The sequence below is a fragment of the Phyllostomus discolor genome, chromosome 7, assembly GCF_004126475.2.
Source record: "Phyllostomus discolor isolate MPI-MPIP mPhyDis1 chromosome 7, mPhyDis1.pri.v3, whole genome shotgun sequence".
NCBI classification, from domain to species: domain Eukaryota; kingdom Metazoa; phylum Chordata; class Mammalia; order Chiroptera; family Phyllostomidae; genus Phyllostomus; species Phyllostomus discolor.
In genome coordinates, this window is record NC_040909.2 from 129,880,764 (window position 1) to 129,907,047 (window position 26,284).

Genomic DNA, 26,284 nt, shown 5'->3' on the forward strand with positions numbered 1-26,284 from the left:
GGGGCCACACCACCTCCTTACTCTTTCCCCCGCCCTGTCCGCTCCTGCCTGCAAGGTCTTTCTTCAGTTCCTTGGAGGAGCCCCAGCTCACTCGCACCTCAGGGGCTTTGCATCTGTGGTCTTGTTGGTGAGGGAGACTCTTTTCTCTCCTTTTCATCTAGTTAACACCTTCATGTGCCAATCAGAGAATTCTGGTGAGATATTAAAACCAAAACCAAACCCCTTCTCTAGGCTATATTCCATTAAGACCTTATACTTCCCTCTCATTGCTACATACCACATTTATCTAGATATTTCTCTATGGTGGTGAACACACAATACAATATACAGATGATGTGCCATAGAATTGTGCATGTGAAACCTATATAACTGTATTAGCCAATGTCACCCCAATTAATTCAGTAAAAACAAAAATATATAAATAAATAGATAAAGTGAGGGAGGGCCTGTGCTTACAGCATTTACTTTTACGTCACCAATGCCTAGCACAGGTGACACAATACCTAGCAGGTACCCGATATTTATGCACTCAGTGACTGAATAACTATGGAATCCAGAGACAACCTCATTCCCAGTGTGTCACAGAATTGTCACTCCCAGAGGGATTCTGCCCAGTGGCTGTCAAACCTCCATGTTCATGGCCAGACTGACACGTGCCAGGCATCTGGGATTGTTAACTCGACAGCCACATTTCTCTCTTTCCTCTAAATGTAATTACTGGTTGCTAAATATTCAAACGTGCATTCAAAAAGCAGCTCATTGCATGATGTTAAGGAAGAAATGACTATTTCTAATTGCTTCTAGTAGTTAATTACTTTTAATTATTAGTCTAAATAAAAATTACTGCTTCTGAGTAGGTTACGGGCACAGTTGGAGCGTTCAAAAATGCAATTTTCACAGTTGTTTACACCAGAACACATTTACTGAATGGAGCACCATAATTGCCCCCACATAGCTGGTAGCAAGACATTTTTTTTGATAAATTCAATCAAAATATATCATTTGTTTGTCAGCTTATTTCAGAGATCAAGCATTGAAAGGAAACAACCATGCTTGACTTTTTCAGTTTCTTCAGGGGGTAACAATATGTTAAAATTAGGATTTTTGTTTTGCTTGGTTGAATAAGAACCAAATTAGAATTTCTTTTGTTATTTAAAACAATAAGAAAAATAATCAGGCCTCTAACAGTGTTAAAAATTGGTTATACAACCAGCATACTACTCATGGGAAGAAGAAATTGTGCCTACTTAATTGGAAATTGTAAGAAATAGTGAAAACTCCAGAACTATTTTATTGAGTTATAACATATCAAAAGTACACAAATCTTAAGTGTAGAAATTTAAGTCTTCCAAACCCTGGGCTTGAATCTGTCACCTCACTAACCAGTTTGTTGGGTCAGTGACAGAAGTGGATAACCTATGGCAAGCTGTAGGCTGACATTTTAACATCTCCTAGTATTTGCTACAACCCCATATCATCCCTCCTTTGTTCCCATGGTGACCTGTGACCCTCCCCTGTGTGCTGGCCAGACTTTTCCGATGTCTCCAAGATCCTTATCTTCTGGGATGCCCTTTTGTAATCTGCCCCCCTTGAGTGTGGGTGGGACCTGTGTCTTGCTTCTAACCAACCACACAGTCTGACATGATGGGATATCCATGATGACACGGATGTGATTATGTGACTAATAACAATAAGATTGCGCAGCCCACCTTGCTGGAGCCTCTGTCTCCCTCGCTGGTGTTGAAGAAGCAAGCTGCCATGTTGGGAACTCCCAGGTGGAGAGAAGCTACAAACAGCTTTAGGAGTTGAGGGTGGTCCTCAGGTGACAGTCAGCGAGTCACTGAAGTTCTCAGTCCTGTAGCTACAAGGAACTCAGTTGGACCAACAGCCTACCTACTCTTGGAAATAGATCCTTCCCAGTCGGGCCTCAGGTGAGACAGCAGCATCCGTGGCTGCATCCTTGAGGGCACCTACGCAGGTCCCCCAGCAGAGCTGGGCTTGGGCGCCTGGCCTGCAGACACTGTGAGGTAGCAAACGTGTGTTGCTCTAGGCTGACACTCTGTGGTGGGATTTAGAAGTGCCTCCATTCCCTCTTCCCACTGACAGGGATCAGTAGAGGATCCTAAAAGACCGATCTCTATACCCAAATTACTAAAAGCTGCCAGCCCTATGGCTCTTAAATGCTCATCTAAGGTACAGTCCAGTACACAGAACATAGAACTTGGGACAGAGGACCTATCAGGCCGAATCGTGTGAAATGGCCATTTCAGTAAATGACGTGGAATGTCAAAATGTTCGCACATTCAAGCTCTTCTTGAGTCTTCCACTAATAGCAATTTAGCATAAACTCACTTCATTTCATTTTCCCTCCGTTTCTCACCTATCAGATCAGAAATAATGATAAGTAAGAAGTGTTAGCATTTTACCTACTTTGTTTCACTCCGTCCTCACGATTGCCCGTGGCAGGTATTAACGGCTCCATTTTTCAGATGAGGAAGCTGAAGCTTGGAGAGGCAGCGTGACTCACATACAGTCATGCAGTGCTGCGGCTGGGATTCAGGGGTGGCTAAGTCAGCTCGAGAGTTTGTTGCTTTTGCATTCACTGTGCTACAATTCTTCCCTTGCAGCAACACTATAAGGAGATAAAAAGAGGAAGGATTTACAGTCAGACAGATCCAAGTTTGGATTCTAGTTTTAGTCTTGCACATCTTTAGAAAAGTTACTTTACCTTTCTGGCCTCAACCTGCTTGTCTGAAATATATGGACAATAGTAGCTACCTCATAAGCTCCTTTTGATAATCAATTGAGATAACACTGCAAGCAAAGACCGTAGTAAACATTCAAAAAATCATCCTAGCTGTACTTCAATCAATATTGTGAGGCCCAAAATGGGTTTAAATAAATGAAAGCACTTTTGAACTAGAAAGCTTGATTTAGTTTGTAACATTTACTGCAAGTGTGTAGTCCTGAGATATTTAGACAATGAAGACCTACTTCTTGTAAAATTAGTTTGAGTCACAATAATGACCAACAAATCATGTAATCAGTCCAAGAGAATTGGCCAAAGAAAGACAAAGGATAGAGCATTGGGCTGTAATCAGAGCAGGTGAACACTGTAAGCAAAAATAAGTTTTTGTTCTGGTTAAGTCCCAGACGGGAACAAACATCCTGGGACTTCCTAATGGCCATGAACACAGGGACCCTCCATTTCTTTTCCCCTCTCACTTTGTAGTTAGTTGGTAGACAAAGCTTGTCAGACAAATAATCTGGAGGGAGAAGGGCTATGACTAGAGGGGTGACATTACCTGACTTCAGTTTTAAAATAACACTCTGCATTTCAGGCTGAGAATAGACTGCAGGGGCCAAAGTCGGGAACAAAGAGCAGAGGGTTAGTATAACTGTCTAGGAAAGCAAGGGGCTAATGTGGCAAAGCAGAGGCAGTGAGAATTGTTGGGATTCAGATTTACTTTAAAGGTAGAACCAGAGGATTTCCTGGTTGGTTGGATAGGGGGAGGAAGAGGGAGAGAGAGAAAGAGAGAGCAAGACACACACACACACACAGATTAGTTTTGGTCTGAGCCACTGGAAGGACCACGTTCCTACATACTGAATAGGGAAAACTACTGGAAAGCTGAGTCAAAGAGGAAGACAAGGAGTTCAAGTTTATGCATGTTAAATTGTAGATGTCTGGTAGGGCTCAGGTAGAGGCATTGAACAGTAGAAAAGGTGAGTATGGATCTCAGGGGAAGAAGGCCCCGGCTGGAGGTATCCACTTGGAAGTTGTCACGCATAGACAGAGGGTGTGTGACGTCAGGAGACAGGATGAGGTCTCTGAGAGATGTGATACGGGAGTGGTGGCGCTGGCTTGGAGTAGGGAGGTGGAGAGGAATGGAGGTGATGGGAGGAAGGGCTGGTGTGGGGGCGTTAATCAGGAATTTGATTTTTGATCCATGCCATTGAGACGGCAGCAGTAAAAGTCAACAGAGCAGGGCAGGTATGAGGGAGCAGAAATGAATGGTCGGAGGCTCCATAAAGCAGTTCAACGGTCACAGTGCACTCTCCTTTCGGTTTGGAGGGAAGTTCAAGGTTTCCCTCTCTTTGCCAAGTCTGCACGTGCCTCCACGTAGCCTGTGGCAAAGCACATCCTTTCCCTCTGACCCCCCCAGCAAGTTTACAATGTTCCAACTTGAGACTCAGGTAAGTGAAGCTCAAAGAAAGCCAGGAGAGCCCTTCCCTGCTTGGTTTCAGGGTTCCTTTCCCGTTTCATTTTCTTGCACTCGGAGGATTGACGAGGGAATCTCTGTCTGCAGCTGACCCAGCTCTGGGCCAACTCTGCTGTGTTCTCAAGGGCTACAGCATTTAAGGGGTCAACCAGGGGGTCAGAAACTACGGTCCTGGGGCTGAAGCTGGCTCACGGCTTGCTTTTATAAATGAAGTTTTCTTGGAACGCAGTCATATCCATTCATTTCTGGCTGCTTTCATGCTGTAACAGCAGAGTTGAGTACTTGCAACAGAGAACATAGTGACCCACAACCTAAAATATTTATTATCTAGCCCTTTACAGAAGGAGTTTGCCAGCCTCTAAACTAAACATCACTAGTACAACTGAATTGAAGCTGTTACCCTAAAATATTTCCCTGAGTTGTATACATATACATACAGAAGCAAAATGGTTATTTGATTTCACATTCAAACTCCAAACTCAAGGGCAACAGAAGAGATAAGTCACAGGGGTAAAAATTCACTGAGTTCCAAGTATTTTCGAGGGAAGGAAAGTTGCAGCAGTACTTTTTGGGAATGAGATTTATTTGTGCGGGTGCTTCTTTTGAAAACCTGCCCCCGCCCCACCTTAATGTGTATGCCTGTGTTCCTATAAAAGTCCCGGTCTTCTACAGTTTGTTGGCATGATCAAGCAAGGACACTTCTTGGGAATATCCATGTTGGAGATGCGGTGCATTTGTGCTAGGTGGCTAGGTATTGGAAGTGCTACGGAACCTTAATAAGAGCTGAAATAACATATTGGACTCCGTACGTGTGTGTACGTGTGTGTTGTGAGTGTTTGTGTGGCAGAGCACAGAGAAAAACTGGGGAACAGTTGGGTTAAGGCGAAACCCAGCTGGCTCAACTATTTTGGGATTTGGAGGCATCTAATACATGCAAACTTTGGAAAACATTATATGACAATTTGTTGGAACACGAATCAAAAGGAAAAGTCATAGTGGGGTGTCATCTTCAAAATATAGAATTACTGTCATCATCACAGATGACTCCAGTGTGGGTGACCCCTATAGCAAATCTAGCCTGCGGGTCATCCTGCGTCCTCTGTAGTTGTGCACAAGCGCAGACACACCCTGGCACTTGTCATTACTTGGAACTGCTTGATATGTGCATTATCGATAGTAATTAGTCCCCGCTGTTTTTGCCTTGGGGCCGGTGAACTCCCTGACTTGGGAAGTATTCAAACAGAAGTTGGGAAGTTCTTTATCAAAGATGCCATAGAGGTCACTCAACCATTGCCTGGCATCTAGTTGGTGCTAAAAAAATACTGGCTCAATGATAAAATATGGAAAGTTAGATTAGATAACTTTTTTTATAAGATTAGATAACTTTTAAATTTGTTCACACCAACCCTCCAATCCTAAGCCTGGTGAACTCTTTTATAGCATTTTGAATGTGACAAAGACCATGGCAATTCAGCAACTTCCTTTCCTTTTTTGGGCACCAGGAGGCATTTCTCAGCCTCCCCTGCACTCTAAGAGACTTCTGGTTCTAGCTTTTTTCCCTGGCTGTCAGGAGTCCACTGTTAAAGTTCTCTGTGTCGCAAGATGGAAAGAGCCCAGATCCCTGAGTTGCTTCTTGGAGGGGAGCAGCCCAGCAGGGCGGCCCACTTGCTCTGGACTTTGACATGAGTACAAAATAAACCTTTTCGTTTGTTAATAACACTCCGATCAGGGATTGTTGGTTGCAGCGATTCGTGTTTGTTTTCCCAGCTGATGCATTTGTATGACATGGCCAAATTCGACAAAAATGACTGAATTCAGGAAAAGTAACACTGTAGGCTGAAAAATTACTTCCTACAGCCACACGCACAGACACAGAAACATAATGCTGGGCAAAACCACATTTACATAATGTAAATCACATGAGTACATAGCATACGATGCCATTTATATAAAGCTTAAGTACAAGCAAAACTAAGCAACGTATTGTTTAGTAGTGCAAACGTGGTAAAGTTGGAAAAACAAAGCACAATGCAGGATGGTGTTGAGCTGGGGTAGGGCGGATGGAGGAATGCTGGTAGGGAGGGCAACATAGGATACAAAATTTTGGCATGTTCTAGTTCTTAAACCTGGTTGGAAGCACATTGGTGTTTATTTAATTATCTTTTATAATCTAAATATTAATGTGCATCATTTTGTATATATGAAAACTACTATGACGGAGTCACATCTTATGCACTTCTAATATTTAATTCAATCATACATGCATCTGAATATTCAATTATACATAATTACTTAACACAATCTCCAGTTGTGGTTGACACAAATATACTTGATGATGTGCTGTGCATTATTGCACACACTGCACACTTACAGACACTTATTCCTACGGAAGACCGCATACACAAAACCTTGTGTCTGGGTGATTTAATGCATTTTCAAAGACAATTTTGACTAAATGTACGTGTTTAATTGCTCGCATTGGAACCGAAAGCTTTCATAAGATGCCACTTTGTTGTATGATATTGATCACACTAGGTGAGCGTTTCCCAAACTGGGCTCCCCAGGGGCCGACGGGTTCATAAGTCGGTTTTCGAATTTGCACTCTTAGGAGTAATGAATTGTTCGTTGGCTCGCAGTAAGGGCACTTAAGCCAACAGGTTATTTGTAAACACCTCAGGTTAGTTACAGAGCTTACATATTTCATGCTGATTAGAAGTACTGGTTAGCAATTTGTCTGTCTTTGATTAATTAAACATGGGAGAAACCAATTTGTTACTAGTCTCAGCTTGGAAGACAACATTTATCAAAGCACAAGGCTCATGGGAAGAAATTAGTAAAATGAATTCCTGCTGGTGAAAAGGTTTAGAATGAGTGCTCTATATTAATGCAAGTTTATTTTGTGTTCATCTGTGAACTCATTCATTTATTCTGCCAGTATTTTCCGAGTGTCAGTTCAGTGTCAGACAGCACTGAGATAGAGGATAGAGTGGTGAACTCATCCAACATTCTCGCCGTCCAGGCTGAAGGTTGGGTCTCTCCTGAAATCCTTACATTGAAACCCTGAATCCCAGTGTGGCCGTATTTGGAGATTTATTTCTAAGGAAGTAATTAAGGTTAAATAACCTGCTAGGATTAGTGTCTTCATAAGAAAAGACACAAGTGCTTGCTCTCTCTGTCTTCCCATGCCCACGCTGAGGAAAGGCCGCTGGAAGACACGGCAGAAACATGTCTGTCTGTAAGCCAAGGAGACAGCTCTCACCAGACACCAAACGGGTGCCTCCAGAGCTTCTGTTGTTGAAGTCACCCAGCCTGTGGTATTTTGCTATGGCAGCTGGAGCAGGCTAATGTAACTGCTTTTATAGAAATAACAGCATGGTGGCAGCTCTCAGCGTCAGTAGTTAGTTTTGCCAGCAGAGGGAAGGGCTCTGCCACACATGCTGGGAGGCATCTAAACATAACGGTCCAAAACACCGAGCATGGGGTTTGGCAGATCTCGATCTAATTTCCTTCCTGGTCATTTAGTACCTTGAGAGCTTTGGGCCAGAGACTTAATTCTTAAGCCTTAGTGTTCCCTTATGTAAAATGGGATGGTGTATCTGTCTTACAGGGTCGCTGTGAGCAGTAGATGAGCATGTGAAATACCGGATGCAGACCCGGCATGTAGCAAAGCCTATGTGTATTACCGACCTCAGCTGTCAGTTCACACATCTCATGTCATCCTCCCAACCAGCCCATCAGGCGGGTGTTGGCCATTTCTTCAGTTTGGAAACAAGAACAGAGCTGCTGGAACTGGGACCCAGGTGTGCCCACCACCGACGCCTGCATTATCTCCACTGACTCACGGTTCCTCTTGCATCTAAATTGAGAAAGCCCTGGGGGTGGGGGGGGGGGACATTTATCTTTTATGCTGAAAGATCTGATAGAGTAACCAGGTCAGTGATTCTCAGCTGTCCTGGGTAGGGGCGATGAAGGCACCCTGGGGAGTACGTCACAGTCCCTAGGAGATGGGGACAGCCAAGTTTGAAAAAGCATATCATTTCTTTGATTTGCTTTTTATGAAAAAAACAAAACAAAACAAAACAATGCGATATATTAGCATTGGCTTTATCCACTTCATAATTTAATTTGAAATGTTGGATTAGGAAAGAAAAGAAGGTTTCTGTTTATACAAAGAGAATATGGGTAACAAGTAGATTGAGACTGTTCTCCTGGGGTTTCCTCAAGGGCAGGTCCCTGCCTTGGGCCTCTTTCTGGTTCCTGGGTGTAGCCCCGGGGCTTACAGGAGGCATTTATGAAGCTGAAGTGGGGCTTGAAAACACACGACTTTAGAATAGCAGACAGAGCCGCGTGCTAATGAAGATGCCTGCTGGACTTGTGCGTGTGTCTGTGGCATTGGGTATGAGCAACTAGCTGCCTACGATATTCTAGTCAGTCTGCTCCCGAGTGAGTGGTAACGAGGTACATTTCTGTTAATTACTATAACCAATTAGTTGAATTCTGAGTGAACCTCTTCAGGGCAAAATCACTGGTTCCCATTGTTCACAATGAGCTACTGAATTACACCTCATGCGCAGGTCAGTTCATGACTTACAGGGAGGAGACCATGAACGCTCCTGGAAACATGTGCCAGTTCCCTGAGGGGTGGAGGCAGGAAGCAAGTGGGTGTGCAGGGCACGAGGTCTCTACTTTGGGGAGAAGGAAAATGGCAGGAGCAAGACCACTTCCGCCATGGAGACTTGAGGAGTCCAGGCCTGCTCCCCTGAATCTGTTACCTTGCAGGTGGGTGCAGAAGGCCTCAGAGGCTAATGCGGGCAGTGCAGGTATTGCTTGCAAGGGCACGGTGGTGCCTTTGGAAGCTACACACCTGGGATGAGATATTAAATCTCCTAAGACTTGAAAGTGTCCACATGGCCATTTTCTAGATGAGGAAACTGAGACCCAGAGAGGAAAAATGATGTGTTCAAAGTCACAGCAGCTACTTTGGCACAGGAACTTGAACCCAGACTCTGAATTCCTACCTAGCCCAGTGCTCTTCCTTCTTTGTCATCAATTATTTAGTTCCCAGGAAAACCTGTCAGAGCACCCAGAAAACTTATGACCTAACTATCATTCTCTCATTCTGTACCTGCTGGCAGCCAGACAGGAAATCAGAACTATGCCAGGTAATCAATTGTTTAGCACTTGTCTCAACATCGCCTTCTCAAGGGGGATAAGAATAATAGCTATTATTTCATAATGTTTATTATGTGCCTGGCACTGTCTTAAGTAGTCTGAATTCATCAACTCTCGTAAGAACTCCGTGAGACAGTTTCTATTATTACCCTCAGTTTACAACAAAGGAAATGAAGTTCAGAGGTGATACAACTTGCCCCAGGTCATACGGCTAGCAAATGGTCAAACCAGGATTCCGACTCTGGCAAATATGGCTGGAAAACTGATGCCTTCACCCTGTACTACATTCCTCTCCATATACTTATTTTAGGAACATACCATATCCCATTTTTCACTCACTCTATACCTCGCATCCCCCTAATGAGACCTTGCAGGTGTTTCTTGTAAATTATAGAAATAAGTTGAGTCGATAGAGGTAGTTCACTTCTTAAGCGAACTCTGTGAATTACCTGCAAGATAAAAAATTCCACCTCAGCAGGGATGTGCATACTTTCGTGAAATCTGTGGTCAATGGGGAGGAATAGGGGCAGAAGGAGAAAAGATTCTCCATTTCCTGTTGAGTTCCAGTCTTGTTCCTGAGGTCTTTGCTGAGCTGTCATCTGTGGGAATTTTTTACCTGGGTTCACAATGTCATTATCATTATGGTCAGTACTGAGCTCATGCCTCCCTGCATTCAACACCACTTCCAACATTTTCCCATCACTTTTCCAGTGCATAATAGTGTCAGTATCTAGCACTCCTATGTCAGCTTCTGGCTCGTTTACATCTTCAACTAATGAACTTTTAGTGTCATCCAGGAAGTTTGGCATGATTCTATTCTTACCACTGATTAAATCATTTTGAAGTCTTTATCCGCAGGTTCATTTTCAAATACCCCTCTAGTGTAAAGCCTATTTGGCAATGTTGATGTTTCAACATTGTTCCAAGCGTTAACTGCTGTAGAAATGGCAAATGAGCTCCGTTAGCCTGTCTTGGATTTCTAGGTCTTTGTTAACTGCAGCAAGAATTTAGCTAAAGGAAAACATGAGGTGGCGGGGAATTTATGCTTGCCCTCCATGGAGTGTGAAATTTCTTGACCAGCACGGCTGCCCTCTCATAGATGTACAATCACGGTGAAAATTAAATGCCCAAAGTGTCATTTTTCCTGGGAAGTTTAGGCTGGGGGTGTATGGAGTACTCTTCAGGAGCATTAAAACTCTACAGTTTTTTCTAGCCTAGGTTGCCTGTAATGAACTCAAGTCATGGGAGCAAAATGTGTGTGGGTTCAGTGAGAATCCTACCTACACTGCTCACCTACCTGCTCACCTACACTTTCCTGTTTGCACAATAATGACAGGTAAGGTGCATACATCACCTAAAGTTCTTGGAAGCTGGCCCTTTCTGTCCTGTAGAATTGTCTGCTCAATCTCTCCTATAGAATTGACACATCTAAAAACAGTCACCCCGGACTTAGTGACAAACCCATGAGGGTTCCCTTGTCAGCCATAGCTAAGGTTTTTTCTAAAAACAGCACCAGGAAAGAGCTTGTCCATTAGCATTAAAAAGATTACGGTTTTTATCAGATATAATCTTAGCAAATTTTTGCTTGTAATTCTCAGCTGCCTCATGAGCAACAGAAGCTATGTCACCACAGATTTTCAAATGTTTTACAGCATGACACTTGCTAAGTTTCCGCAACTTTCTGAATATTCATACTCACCTTCAGTATCTACTTCTTCATGGAACAGCCTGGCTGGTTTTAGGGTAGCAAGCAAGTCAGTGGCATAAAATTATAGTTTTCAAGTCTAATGAATCCTAATTCTAGATCTTTACATTTTCCTCCAGGCAATGTTTCACTCATTTTTCTTTAATTCTTTGCTGTCATTGTCACTGTAAAACATAAACAAATTGTATTTCAGCTTCAGTCAATTGCACCTGGTGGTGGTTCCTACAGCATAGTGAATGGTAAATGATCTCACAGAAACACCGTAATTTCTACACTCATTCCCCTTTCTTTGCTATGGATAAAAATAACACTTCTCTTTATTATTCATTGAGGTTTCTTTACCTTTTTTTTAAAGTTTCAGAGTGCAGTTAAAAAGCCACAAAAAACCCAACCAAAAATTCAACAGAAAATATTAGCTGGCAGTGGAGGCTCATGTGACCAATAGAAGTGATGAGAAAAACTGGCACCAAATGTCAGTGCAGGTCTTATTTTGGCACCAAACTTGCAAATGACAATAACAACACATTTAGTTTTCAAGGCTTTTTGGATTCTTGAATTGTGGGTGAGGGACTATGAACCATATTTTTATTTGAAAAATGTGGAAAATTGAGGGTGGGCAGGAATGATCTGGCTTGGACATTTGTAAGAATTGCTCGTTCCAGTTCCATTTAGACAGACTAAATGTTGAGTACTCACACAACTGGTTCATTAAGTGGTGTGACCTGGGCGAGTGTCCATGTTTCGTGTATCTATTTTTTCAGTGGCAAAATGGAAATACTAATTCCCACCTTGAGAATTACCAAGAGAACTGAAATCACATAACTTAGTTCAGTGTATAATCTGGTTATTAACAGATGTAACGAATGCCCTCTTTGCTGGGCTCTCCTGGTCCAGCACCATCCTTCCACACACAGGCGTCGGTGAGAACTGTCTAAATACACTGACGCAAACAATGAAGTCAGATGAACAGCTGAATGAACTTTCAGGCACTCAGAGCCAAGACTTTTAGTCTCAGGAGCCACACTTTTGGAGAGAATAGTATTTTTTTCTAGGTTACAATCTTGGATTTGAGTATCAACATCAAAGAGCCCCAGGGACTCATGAAGCATCAATTTTAATGCCATAAATAACAGCAAAGCGATGAATAAAGAATGGTATAAGAATAGGTTTCCTTGCCTTAATACATATGCCAAAGGAGTAGCTCAAAGGCAGGTGAGAAAGTTGAACCACGGCGATACTCCCAAGGGGATGGTGAGCCCCATCCCTGCACTGAATCTGTTTCTGTCAGGGGAGAAGGACAGAAGTCAACCTTGGGTAGGTTTTGAAGACCCCGAAAACAGATGAGACTTGTGTGTGAATAACCCATGACATATACAGGAGACCTACAAAGTTCTCGAGAATTTTATACCATCAGAAACTCTGTTGCCTCTTTCACCCGGAAATGAAGGGGTTGAGAAGTACCAACTGGATGTCAAGTACAGCATAGGGAATATAGTCAATAATACTGGAATAACTGTGTGTGGTGCCAGGTGGGTACTGGAAATATCAGGGGGAGCATTTTGTAAAGTATGTGACGGTCTAACCGCTATGCTGTATACCTGACGCCAATACCAAATAATATTGAAAGTAAACTGTAACTGAAAAATAAACAAGAAAAAGGACTTAAGAAATGAAACTTTGCCAAAAGAGAAAAATACATTTCTTATTTAAAAACTATTTATTTATACTCTTCATTAAAATGGCACATCACTCCAAGTTTTATTAAAAACGTTTAATAAAAAGAATCATTGGCAGCTTAGACTGAAGGGGAGTGCTAAACCAAAGAAGGCAGTCAGCCTTCAACTTCTTACTGGCAGCAAGTGAACAAGTCAGCACTGCCTTCTATAAACAAGTAAGAATAACTCAAGGGATGAAACCTCAAGCCCAGAGGGCGGAGCCGTGAGCCCAAGGGGCGGAGCCGTGAGTCCAGAGGGCGGAGCCACACTCCCCAGAGGATTAGTCACCTGCCTCCAAACCTCATGGAATGTTCCTGGCTGCGTTTCAGAATTGCTTGACTCCTTTTTCCCATTCACGTTCTTCCCTTTTTGAGCAGAAATGCCTATAACTGTCATTTTACGTCTTTCCAGCATTGCGTTTGGGAGCAGATAATTTGCTTCGTGCGTTTCACAGGCCCACAGATGGAGAGGAATTGTAGCTCAGGGTGGATTACACCCAGAGCTTTCCCTTTACTTAGATGATTTAGACACGGAAATTTGGGGCTTTGGAGCTGATCTGATTTATGTGAGATTTCGAATTTTGAATTAATCCTGTAATGGGTTGAGATTTTAGGGGAACTGGAGTGGGGTGAATATATTTCCCACGTGGGACAATCTTTTCAGCCAAAGGCAGACTGTGAGTAGGATGATTAATCTGCTCAAAGATGTTTGCCTCCTGGTTCTCAAAGCCAGTGACTGTGTTACCTTACATGGCAGAGGTGAGTCACGTGCCAGTGTGATTAAATTAGTGATGTAAAGATTGAAAGATTACCCCAGATTACCCTGGGGGGTCCAATATAACCACATGGATCTTTAAAAACAGAGACCATTTTACAGCCGGGAACAGAAAACGAGATAGGATGATCAGGCGGGGTCAGAGAGATGCTCTGAGGCGAGTTTGGAAGATGAAGGAAGGGGTCCATAAGCCAGGGGATGATGGCAGTCTCTAGAAGATGGAAAAGGAAAAAAAAAATCCAGAAATTCCCCTGGGGCATCCAGAAAGAAACACCTCGATTTTAACCCATTGAGACCCATTTAGGACTTCTGACTTCTAGAACTGTAAGATAATAGATACACGTTGTTTGAAACCCCTCAATTTGTGGGCATTTGTTAGGGCAGCAATAAAAAAATGGATGCAGGCATAGCGAGGTATTTCTCATGTGGCTCTTACTGGGACAGAGGTACAAGCCATCACTAAAGATGTTTGGAGCGGGGAGAGATCCAATCAGACTCCATGGAATAAGTGGCCCCTGAGCTGGGCACCAGTCACAACCGATGAGAGCACTTTCCAGAGTAAACAGACTCAGCGGCCTGGGCGGATGCGCAGGGTGCAGTGAGGAGTTTTGAGGCCACCTGGGTATCATCCATGAAAAGAACTGGACTCTGTCTGCCTGCTGCTCTGAGACCCTTTTAGTTACTATGCCTCTGGGCCTAGCAACCTCGAAATATGTTGCAGTCAGACTTCTTAAATCACACTGCTTATTATCATTGCTCCTAGGAGGCTCAGTAATTTTTAGGCACACAGCAGAGACCCGCGTGAAATATTGGTCCCTGGGATGTCATTCTTGGTTTTCGTGTCTTTGTCAGCTTCCTGAGTGACCATGAGCAAATCATTGTCAACCACCTCCTGGGTTTCACTTTCTTCTTCAAGGAGATAACTGCACCCTAGTCTCCTCTGACTTTTTGGCGGGGAGGGGGTGTGCAGCACTCTTACATCTTTGCCATATTCAACTTCCCAGCTCTTAGCAGTGTGGGAGGATGAATTAATAACTTTCTGCAGAGTGATTCTCGGACTTATTTAGGAGACCGAGCATCTGGAAGACATGGCACTCTTTGAAAGAACATCATGAAATACTGATATATTTAATGGTGGGATATGCGACAGGAACGGTTTTACTTCCAGACAATCTGACTGTCTGCGTGGGACGGAGAAACCACAACCTGAGTGCACATGTCCATGAAAAGAGCAAGCTGTGGGTCTAAACACAATCAGCTGTTCCTGAGCTTTTTCTGGTGATGTTTGTCTGCGGCCCGTTCTCTTGTTTCCTCGTCTGCCAGTACTTTAGGGAGCAGATGTCCACAGATTAAGAATCTGGGAAGAAAACTTGAAATTGGTAAAAAAATGTGATCTTAAACTCATTTCTTTTCCCTGTTCATTGGGAAAAATTGCCATTATTTTGTTTGATGGCAGAGCACCTCCACCAAGCTTTCAATGCCTGGCATCCGGTACGAGTATGTTTGAGAATTCCCATGACCGAATACACAGTGAGATTCCCGAGGGAGAATGCTGGCAAACCTATTTAAGTTGTTACTGTCTCTTCTTACTATTTTATAATAACAGCTAATATTTACTGATCACTTACTGTTTCTCAGATGCTGTGCTAAGCCCTGAGTACATATTGGGATACTATTATTATTCTCCCAGTCTTACAGATGGAATAGTGAATTCCACAAAGATTATGTGCGCAAGGTCACAAAGCTGATAAGCAGAAGAGCCCATAGTCAAACCCAGAACCTGATTTCAGAGCCTGATTGGAAAGCCTTGGACCACTGCTCTGCTCAGTAACCCTAAATCTCATTTCCTGCTCCATGAAGCCCCTCCCTGCACCACCCTGTATCCCGGGATGCTCTAACCTCTCCCATCCTGAGATGCTGACAACACCCGTTTGGCACTCCCTCAAGGTCGATCCACTGGCGGCGGCTGGAGGCCCAAGCCCTGTGTGGCCGTGTGGGGCACGCCGGGAGCTGGGCAGCGGTGCAGAGGAGCAGATGGAGAACTGCTCTTGGCTCTAGGGGGTCCCTCTCACTCTCGGCCTGGCTGGCTCCATTTCAGTTCAAATGGCAACTTTGCAGAGAGATAATCCCTGATCATTTCACATGCCAATGACTCTCTCCTCGGATGCCATTCGGTTTCATTTCTCCCCCAGCACGGACCCTTACCAGAAAGTACTCCTTCATTTACTCCTGTATTGTCTGGTCCCTTTTCCCCAAGAATAACAGCCCCAGGAGGGCAGGGTTATTACCTACTTCACTCAGATCTGCACTGTCTGTGCCCAGAACAATGCTTGGCAGAGAAAATGTGCTCAAGTGTTTGCTAAAATACGTGAATGAATACACTGAAATGTTTTTGAAATGTTTTATTCATTAAGTAAATGAGTATTGTTTTTGTGCTGAACATTGTTCTCAGTGTTAGGAATACAGTGGTGAGTCTTGTAGAGTGAATCACTTAAAAAATGGACTCTGGTTATAGTTTCAAACTGCCAACAACCTGACCATTTGGTTGTAATTAGAATGGTCCTATGTCCCAGTTTGCCTTGGACTATGCTTTTGTCCTGACATGAGTATAAATAGTACCCCTTTTACTCTCCAAAGTGTCCTGCTGTGGGTGATAAATGATACATTCACCATAGTTAAATCTGATGCCTCAAAGCTATTAAAATTAGCATATAGGCAAGCAACAGACAGAGTAAAACCATGGTATAAGTTAGCCAAACAGTGGAAGTCACTGCTGTGTGTAGTATTCATTTCGTGACTTGCAAGCAATGGCAAAACAACTGAGACTGGCCGAAGCAAAAACGCAAAGAAGAATGGACTGATTTACATAGCTGAAGATCCTGTTTCAGGCATAGTAGGATCCAGTCCTCCAACTCCAAGTAGTTCCCCCCTGTGTGAACAGCTCCGGGCTCACCCTTCCTACTATCAAATGGCAGCAACAGCCCCTGCCTCCCCCCACCTCAGTTCCAGTCCAGCAGAGGAGATCCAGGGCCCGCCCGGGAGCGCCCGTACCAGTCTGCGATTGACTGACTGGGCCAGCTTGGGGCGTGTGCTCCTTCCCTTCTCCCAAGCAAAGGTGGTGAGCTGATTGGCTAAAGCATGGGCTATGCTTTTCATCCTCATAGCTGAACGTGGAGCCCTGCCCAGACCACGTGTCCAGAGACTGAAGGAATAGTAGGTCTGTCCAAAAATCAAGGGCTTTTCCAGAAGGAAAGAGAATGCATTTAAGGTATGGGTAGGGAACTGCAATGTGGGTGCCTGCATGTTTGTGGGTGGCTACATGTGCACACATGTGCACACATGTGCATATGATTCCGGGCTGAGCAGCTATGTTACTGAGCAACAGCTTCACATTTTATGTCTACGCAATCTCTTTCTCAGGTTCTTGTTTTATTTATTTATTTATTTATTTATTCTTTAGAGAGGGAAGGGAGGGAGATAGAGAGAGAGAGAGAAACATCAGTGTGCGGTTGCTGGGGGTTATGGCCTGCAACCCAGGCATGTGCCCTGACTGGGAATCGAACCTGCGACACTTTGGTTCGCAGCCCACGCTCAATCCACTGAGCTATGCCAGCCAGGGCAAGTTCTTGTTTTATAGGCCCAAATCAAGCTTTAATTTTTTCATCACATCACCATCTCATACTGGCATCCCCACAGTACATGGCAAGCCTTCATATACATTGGCTCACTCACTCATGGGACTTCTGGGTGTAGATGTTCAAATTGTGCACAGCACAAGAGACTTCAATGTTAAGTTGTGCAATAGGGTGACCTCATGTAATCCTCACAGAAATCCTCTTAGATGAGGTAAATGGGGGTCAGAGAAGTTAATTGTTTTGCTCAACGTCATCTTCTAAATCCTGTGCTCTTTCATTTAGAGAACCTGGTCAACTCAAAGGAGTTATCATCTTTAATCTGGGAAAGAACTAATCATGCTTTACCGTTAAATACTTGCCATGCATTTAAATAAACACTTTTACCGAAGCCTTGGAAATTAAAATAGTCTCATTTTTGTTTCACATTTAGACACATTAAGTAAAAACAGATTTAAAAAATCAGTGAACCATCTGTAGTGTTTATATCCTTAAGGGCAGAAGAAGTCCATAGACATAATTCATTCTGTAAAGAAGTATGCAAGGCACCAGAATTTCTAAAAATTTCCTGGGTCTTTTTGTTCACAATCTTAAACCCTTTAATAGTTTCCAAATTAAACTTGAGAATTTAGAGTGTGGTTCTTGAATTTGAATTTTAATGCTGTTAATAATCACTGTGGGTGCTTGTTAAATATACAAATTCCCGGCTTCCACTCCAAGAGATTCTGATTCAATTAGTATCTGGAATCTACATTTTTAACCAAGCATCCTCATGACTATGATGTGGTATTTTTCCGTGAACATCCTTTGAAAGTAGAAGTTTGGAAATACAGTTTTCCAGCAAAAATGATGCAAAGCATCCTTCTTTTCTGCATCATTTAATATTCATTGAATACTAGGTACCTATAGTGGTCATAGTCCTAAGAATGCATCATTTTTTGGTATTCACACTGACAATGGTTTGGAAGAAGTTACCCCTTTTAACAGCAGACAAATATGCAAAAGACAGGGGTTTGAAAGGCTCCAGACTCCAGGGAAGGTATTTGAATGCAATGTGTCTTTCTGAGATTTCCATTAGGGTGAAAGAGGTAAGGTGGAGCTCAGAAAGCCGGTCTCTCATCTTTATATAGAAGTGACAGTGCAAGAGATACTCAGGTTAATGTCAGCCAACAAGAGGTGAGATGTTCGGGTACATCAATAATGCATGCCTCTGCTTTCTTACATCCCTATCAGATCAAGAGGAAGCACATCCTCCCTCTAAAGATGTTGCGAGAGAATGGAAAAAACAAATATAAAATTGCTGCTACAGCTTGGGAAAAAGATAGTAAAGGAATATTTATTTTGTGTCTCTTCTGTGACATCTGGGGAAACTGAGGCTCGGGTAGATTAAGTGGCTCTCTCAAGATCACATAGCTCGCATTTTTAGTTATCTCATACTGCTAACAAGCCACGCTAGAACTTAGGGATTTAAAACAGCAATTTATTATTACATGTCAGGGTTCTAGGGGTAGCCCGGGCTCAGCTGGGTGCTTCTTACTTGGGACCTCTCACACGGCGGCAGCTGGGGCTGGAGCCATCAGAAGAATCAGCTGGGCTAGATGCCCAAGATGTCTTTCTACTTGCATGTCTGGTGTCTTGGCATTCTTTGGCCTTTTTCTGTTCCTACATCACATCTTGTCTTATACTTTTTACAGCATAGTGGATGCAAGGTAGTCTTACTTCTTAGGTTCTAGTTAGCTTCTGAGGTGGCAGAAAGAAGAAGCTCTCAGGAAAGGTAAGTTTACACATGAGACTGGCAGAGCATCATTTCCACAGTATCCTGTTGGTCAAAGCTGCCATGGGCTTTCTCAAATTCAAGGGGATAGAGAAATATAGTCGCCTTCTTGATGGGGGAGTGTCAAGGTCCCATGGCAGAGAAGCAGGTGAGAAGGAAAACATGGGTGCAGCCATGTTTAGGGGAGTTTACCTTGCATGCGGGAAAGATGTGGATCAGTGTAGGCCGGAGCGAAAACAGGTATTTAGTCTCCAAAGAGGGTGCTCTGATGGGTCACTACTGGTCAATAGTCTCATTCCACTCTCATCCCTCTGTCTGTGCTCCTGACTCAAGGCCTTTCTTTAGTTCTTCCTATCCCCCATGTCTGTAAGTTCCTCATGTCGATGTCTTTGCTTTCTGGCCCTCCTCCAACCCGCTGTGACTCCTTAACTTCTACTCATCCTTCAGGTTCCCACTCAGACGCCCTTCCCTGACCCCTCCAGGCTGGGTCAGCTCCTTTTCATAAGCCCTCATGGGAACGTTTCCTCTCAGCCAAAACTCGTTCCAGAGTTGTAATTATACATTCAACGATGTGACTTTTTGATTGACCTTTGTCTCCCTTAAATTGTAAGAAAGTGTGGATTTTGTATAATTCAATTTCACTCCCAAGCTCAGTGACTCCCTTACAGATAGGGGTAGCCAATACGTTTTTGTTGAACAAACAAAGACTGTTGAAATAAATTTCAGGTTCCTAGGGTAGTCACATGGAAAAACAGTACTCACCTGGATATGACAGTTCTAATCACAGTTAATGAAGATTAATCTCTCAGTTTATGGTTAAAGCCATGGAAGAAAAAGGGCAGGGAATGAAGATCAATTATAGCATGCTATCCTATTATACAAATATGATGCATCTTTATACCAACCCTGTCAGATTTAGATACAACTATTCCTATTTTATTTCATTTATTTTTTAAAAAAGATTTCATTTATTTATTCTAGACAGAGGGCAAGGGAGGGAGAAAGAGAGGGAGAGAAACATCAATATGTGGTTGCTTCTTACTTGCCCCCCACCGAGGACCTGACCTGACCCTCAACCCAGGCATGTGCACTGACTAGGAATCAAACTGGTGACCCCTTGGTTTGCAGACTGGCGCCCAACACACTGAGCCAGCCAGGGCACAGTTATTCCTATTTTACAGTTGAGGAAGCCAACTGGTAAGTGAGGGAGGGGAAATTGACTAATATTAATTACAGGTGATAGAGTCAAATTATATATATAATTATATATGTGTATATATAATGTAATAATCATATCTATATAATAATCAAATATGTACACATACATGTAGCTGGTCCATTTTAATTATATATACGCATACATCTATTGCTTTAAGAACTTATAAAATTGCTTTGCTAAAAATTATGAAATTCCCTTTGCTAAAATAGGAACAGTGACACCAGGAGAGTTGAAGGGAAGGACAAAGGAAATGAATCAAGTGAAGATACACACTATCTGGAAATAGCATGGGCATCCTGTGTGTTAGCACAGTAAGTGGGCCTACAAAAATCTCTTGGCTTATTTCATAAATGAAATAAAGAATGTAAATGCATGCAAATAAAGTCATGAGCTGTGACTAAATGGGGAAATCTGAGAGAGGAGCATGAGATCATGTTTTATTTCTCACACCCAGCCACCAAACCAGCGTGGCAACCAAGAGACACATTTAAAGGGCCTCATGATTTCCAGTACAAAGAATACCCCCTAAAACCCCACACAATACAGGATATGAGAGTGAGGCAAGGTAACCAAAATTAGCACACTGACTAGCTCCTTCATCTGTGACACCATTGTGACAGATGTCTTTCTTCTCTTTTGAAAATCACAAGTAGGTATTACTTTGCTATAGACTAGGGGTGTCAGGGTAGCTTATCATTTCAAAGGAATAAAAGTCAGTAGAGTTTTTTTTTTACTTACCACTATTGAATATTGTCTACATGAAGTGTAGTAAATGGCTATGTAATTACTCTGTGACTTTGTACTTTATAGGTCAGTTGTTTACAAACTTGACTTATAAAGAAGTAGAGTAACTACCCACTTATATGGAAAACGACGTTCTCAGTAAACTCTCTCAGAAAACTCCAATTCAGAAGACAGATGGAAGAGGAGCTGTTCTGGTTAAAGCAGGGTTGGAGACCCTGGGGCACTGTTAGCTTAGCTCTCCTTCCTTCTTTCACTCCAGGGTGGTGTATGTGGCCGTTCCTCTTAGGGCTCCATGAAACTCAATTGGAGCACCACCTCTGAAGATCAGTAAGCTGGGCTTCTTAATCCTCAGCTACTTTTATTTATCTGGTAACATAGACCATCTGGATGATTCTTTGTCCCTTTTTCCTCTGCATAGACAGAGCTGATCAGATGATTCAGGAGACCAGTAGAGTATTTACTCTGTGGTCTGCTGGTCACTCCCACTTTCCTACTTTTTATTGACTGGGTTGCAAACAAGAAGTGTGAACAAATTAGACACACACACACACACACACACACGCCCCTAATTTTTCCCATGGTGTTCTCTTTGCCTTGGAATGTTTTCCATTGTCTCCGAATAAACTAGAGACCATTCTTCAGGGCTCAGCCTGATAGTGCTTTGTGTGTAGCTTTTTCTCATGCCTCCTGGAGAAATAACTAACTACACCAGTCCCCCTTATCCATGGTTTTGTTTTCTACAGTTTCAGTTATTTGCTGTCAACTACAGTCCAAAAATACTAGATAACAATTCTAGAAATAAACAATTTATGCATTTTAAATTGAACATTTCTCCAAGTAACAGGATGAAATCCTGGGATTCCCACTCTGTCCTGCCCAGGGCAGGAATCATCCCTCGTCCAGTGTATCCTCACTGTGGATGCTACCTGCTGTTAGTCACTTGGTAGCTGTCTCTGTTATCAGATCAGCTGTCATAGTATCACGGTGCTTGTGTTCAAGTCACCCTTATTTTACTCAGTACCTTCCCCTAAATGCGAGAGTAGTGATGCTGGCGATGCGGGTATGCCAAAGAGAAATCACAAAGTGCTTCCTTTAAGTGAAAAGATGAAAGTTCTTAACTTAAAAGAAACTAAAAGTGTGCTAAGGTGGGTGGCTACGATCTACAGTAAGAACACATTTTCTAGACATAAAATTGTGAAGAAGGAAAAAGAAATTTATGCCAGTTTTGATCTTTCTTCTGACATATCATCAGAAAGCCAATGTGGGTGTCCGCTACTTTCTGAAAGTTACACGACTTCACTTTTGCAAACTCATTTTTGCTAACCAAAAGAGATCCGAAGAGGATTTTCAATTTTATGACAAAGTCATTACCATACTAATGTCGTTCTTTTGTTAGGTCAGCCCTGGCTCACTCCTGCTGTTCTGGGACAGTTTTGAGGAGGGGTCCCGTTCACTCTCAAAAGTGGTTGCAGTGTGGAGGATGCATCCCACGGCTACTCTATGTAGTATATATTCTTTAGTGAAGTGTCCATTCAAATCTTTTCACTATCTATTATGTTGTCTGTTTTTCCTTATATATAAGATAGGGAAAAGTAGGTGTACAGCTGTGAGTACATGAAACACAGAGATGATCCTTGTATCATTCTTCATGAATTATTGTATTCTTTTCCATGTGAACAATTGTAAACCTACATTTGCCCCACCCTTAACCATTTGAGTTCTTTGTGGGTTCCATTTTATGTAAATGTATTCTACTCTGAGGCTTGACAGGGAATGTCTTCATTTTTAAATTTTATTTTATGTCTCACATTTAACCAACTCACTTACTTTTGAGGTCAAATAATAAACATAATCTGAATGGCTTGCTCTTTTCATACAGGATATGGCCATGCCCTAGATGCTGAAATCCGGCTCAGTCACTGGTGCGTACGGGATGGGGGACAGTCAGAGCCTCATGGTATAAAGCGTGCGTGCCCACCGCCGTTGCCTGGGCAGGGCTGGCACAAGGCGACTGCCTTCGGGAGAAGTACACGTGAAGGGCAGACCGGGGTCTCTCTACTGCCTCTGCCATTCCGCTGGTGGCCAATCTGTGTTCAGGGCCCTTATCTCCAAAGAGAAAGGAGGAGCTTATTGTTCCGTATGCTTAAAAGGACTGAGTGGCATGTGTCCTGTAAAAGCACACAGCCCCTCACAGGGAAGATCATGGATGTTCAATACATGCGTGTCTCATCCTTCTTCCTTCTTTTTCCCTCTTTCTCCTTGTTTTCCTTCCTCCCCTTCTCCTCTTCTTTATTCCCTTTGTCCTCTCTCCTTCCTTCTGTGTGTGACGTGAAGGAAATAGGAGACCTGATCTCTTTGCCTTGGACCTACAAGCTTGCTGGAGACACACAATTTAATGCACATACACCATACACCCCACAAAAGAGTATATCATTAAGCACAAAAGAGAGGGGCATGGGCTATCACAGGCTTATCAAAGTTCAAGGTAAGGAGTGAAGATATTCTCCCTGAAAAGCACTGGGAGTGAATTTTGCTCAAGCACAATTGAAGAGAGCACGCTAATCAAATCTCTAATACCGCAGCTTGATGGAAGGCATTTAGTTATGCTTGAAGCAAGTGCTTTGAAATTTCAGTTGTTCATCCATTAGAGACAGACATCCTCAATTTCAGGAGTAAAAACAAGTAGCACATTATTACCCTTCAATCTTTTCTTCCCTCTCTTTGTTATGCTCTGGGAAAACCAAGCCAGTAAATGACATGTCATCCTAATTGATTTTAATTAGTGCTCCACAAAAGAAACCAGATAAAAGATCACCCTGTGAGCATGTACCCAGGTGAGATCTTTGAGCGCTGTTGAGTTGGGGGTTTCTAGGGTATCTATTGCAAATAAAGATGGATTACAACGGCTTTGATGAAAACAGTGATGCCTTTCACTATATTATATATTCATTAAGCACTCTCTTAAATCATTTGGGAAGTGAGTGATTGTTATCTATGAACAAATGAAGGACAAATGGCTTATTTTGTTTTTCATCATAATATTAGAGTGAAATTATGAATAGGAGCTCTCTAAGTTCTTCTTCATCTGGAAAATTTGTACTGATTTCTTAAGATTCATAAAAAGTTTGACTTTTTCCTTAAGGCTTTTGCCCATTTATCCCAGAAAAATTAAATACTCTAATCTCTGCCTTGGCCATTTAGCTAATACTATGGAGTTCCTAGTCTGTGCCAGGCATGATGTCGGACACTGCGTATGGGACTGTGAAAAATAGAGTCACAATTCCTACCTGAAGGCACGGAGCTTATTCAGTTATAGTCATTACTATATTGTTTAAAAAATGACCTGTTTACAGAAACTTTTCTCACCCTGCTGTGGAAACTTTTGAAGGTGGAAATTCGACTATGCATATCTGTATCCACTTCATCCAGTGAGGTGCTGTCGCTCAGTAAACATTTATTGAGGCCTTCTGAACTGATCTGGGCAGCGCTCCAGCCAGCTGTTTTGTGTTACCCAGTAGAACACTCCTCTTGCTTTTTCTCCTCTCCTCTGAACTTAAAGCCATTCTATTTTCAGTTTTGGTGTAGGAAGGCAAATGAGCAGAATGCATGCACTCACCTGTCACCTTAGGTAGATTGACAGCCATTGTCTAGAGTTGCGTGGGGGAATGATTCTACAGTCTCTATACAATATAGGGGAAAGAGTGCTATGATTGATTAGTGATGTCTGCCAAGTGCAGTGGCCAGGACAGAGGTAGCATGCATGCTGTGTATCTGTCATCTCTGCTTCAGCCTTGAGATCCAAACTTGAGAAGGAGACAAGGGAATATGGTTCAACTATAGGTTTGCAGCTAGCACAGAGGAGAACAAGCACAACTAACCACATTCACTCTTATGTGTCTTGAGTGAGGTCATTGGCAATAATCAAGTCAAAAATCTTGGACTTAATGTGCATTATTGAACATTCATAGGGATAAATTCAAGTGATAGTATCCCTCTTGTGTGTCAATATATCCTGTCCCAGTAACTTTAAAGTTCTCAAATTGTCTCACCTTCCTCAAGGGACGAAGTGACTGTAATGCTTACCCCTGCTCCCACTCCACTCAGGCAGGCCAGTTACGGCACAGGGACGTGACATTGTAACTGCCCAGCCTGTGAGGTTCAGGGTGCAAGTCAGGCTGTCTGAATTCACCTTGAGTTTTACCCTTTGCCTCCTGTGTACCTTGAAACAAACCAGTGTATTGTTCTGCATCTTCATTTTATCCTCCATAGATTGAGGAGGCTGCACGAAATGATTTAGAAACTTCTTCTCAAATTTAATATTCTGTGTTTAAGTCCAGACTAAAACCAGCCAGGATTATTCTACTGAAGACCCACCCTTTGGACCATTGCTACTCTGAGGCGGCTCTTCATCGCTAGGATCAGGGCAGGATGAAGACATCGCAGCAGCTGTATTGGTCACTAGGGAAGGGGGACGTTCTTGAGCACAGGACCCGTGTCTAGCGTATCTTCATCTCTCTGTGCTCAGCAGACATGTTACATAAACGAAGCAAAACGTTAGTCAAGGAGGATCCTGGAGGGATTCATCAGCACCAGTTTCGGGCAAGTGTCACTTGTGTCATTAGCGTCAGCCTGGGACCTGATGACAGCAACTGGATCTGCCGTCCAGGTCACACAAAATCTGCTGCCCTGGACATGGACTGGTTGTGGGTTGTGGTTATTGTTGTTTTAAATAAAAAACAGGAAAAGGATCCTTGCTTCTATGGGAAAACCTTAATAAATGTGCTGGATTGCCCTGGTGTCTCTTGTGTTCTTCCTGACTAGGTATTCACAGCATGAACATAATGAGAATGTTTGGAGGGAGCGAATGGGGAAAACAAAGGTAGGAGATTAAATAGCAGCCCTTCCTCTTCTCTTACTTTTTTTCCCCAATTCCTTTTCTGTTCTATCTTCAGCACAGCCCAGGCAAGAATGTGTTCGGAATTCTAAATACCTAGACAGAGATCTTAATTTTCAACCTGACAGGTATGAGACATGAGACTGTATGTAGGATTCATTCTTAATCACCTCCTGATGGGGCACTTGGCTCCGTCTCGCTCCCCTTGCACCCAGAACGGTGCTCTTCATCACCACAAGGGGGACTCTGATGATTCTCCTTTGTCTGCAGCGGAGGCGGGGGGGGGGGGTGGGGGGGGGGGTGGGGGGGGGGGTGGATTTTAGTTGTGAATTACAGATCCCCAGGTTTATGCATCAGAAAGTCAGAGATAAGTGGTGTGTGGGAAGGGCCTGGGGTTTGTATTTTTACAAAGTTTCCCCTTTTACTTTGGAT

General features: G+C 43.0%; 1 long non-coding RNA gene across 1 annotated transcript in view; it reads right to left on the bottom strand.

Annotated features, from left to right (window-relative positions):
* Positions 1-2,495: 2,495 nt before the first annotated feature.
* Positions 2,496-26,284, bottom strand: part of LOC118501790 — a 28,919-nt gene continuing 5,130 nt past the window's right edge. Inside the window, exons 2-3 of the long non-coding RNA XR_004904444.1 lie at positions 11,095-11,264; positions 2,496-2,632 (exon numbers count right to left, since the gene is read on the bottom strand). This is a non-coding gene — a long non-coding RNA (uncharacterized LOC118501790). The remainder of the gene's footprint in view (positions 2,633-11,094; positions 11,265-26,284) is intronic.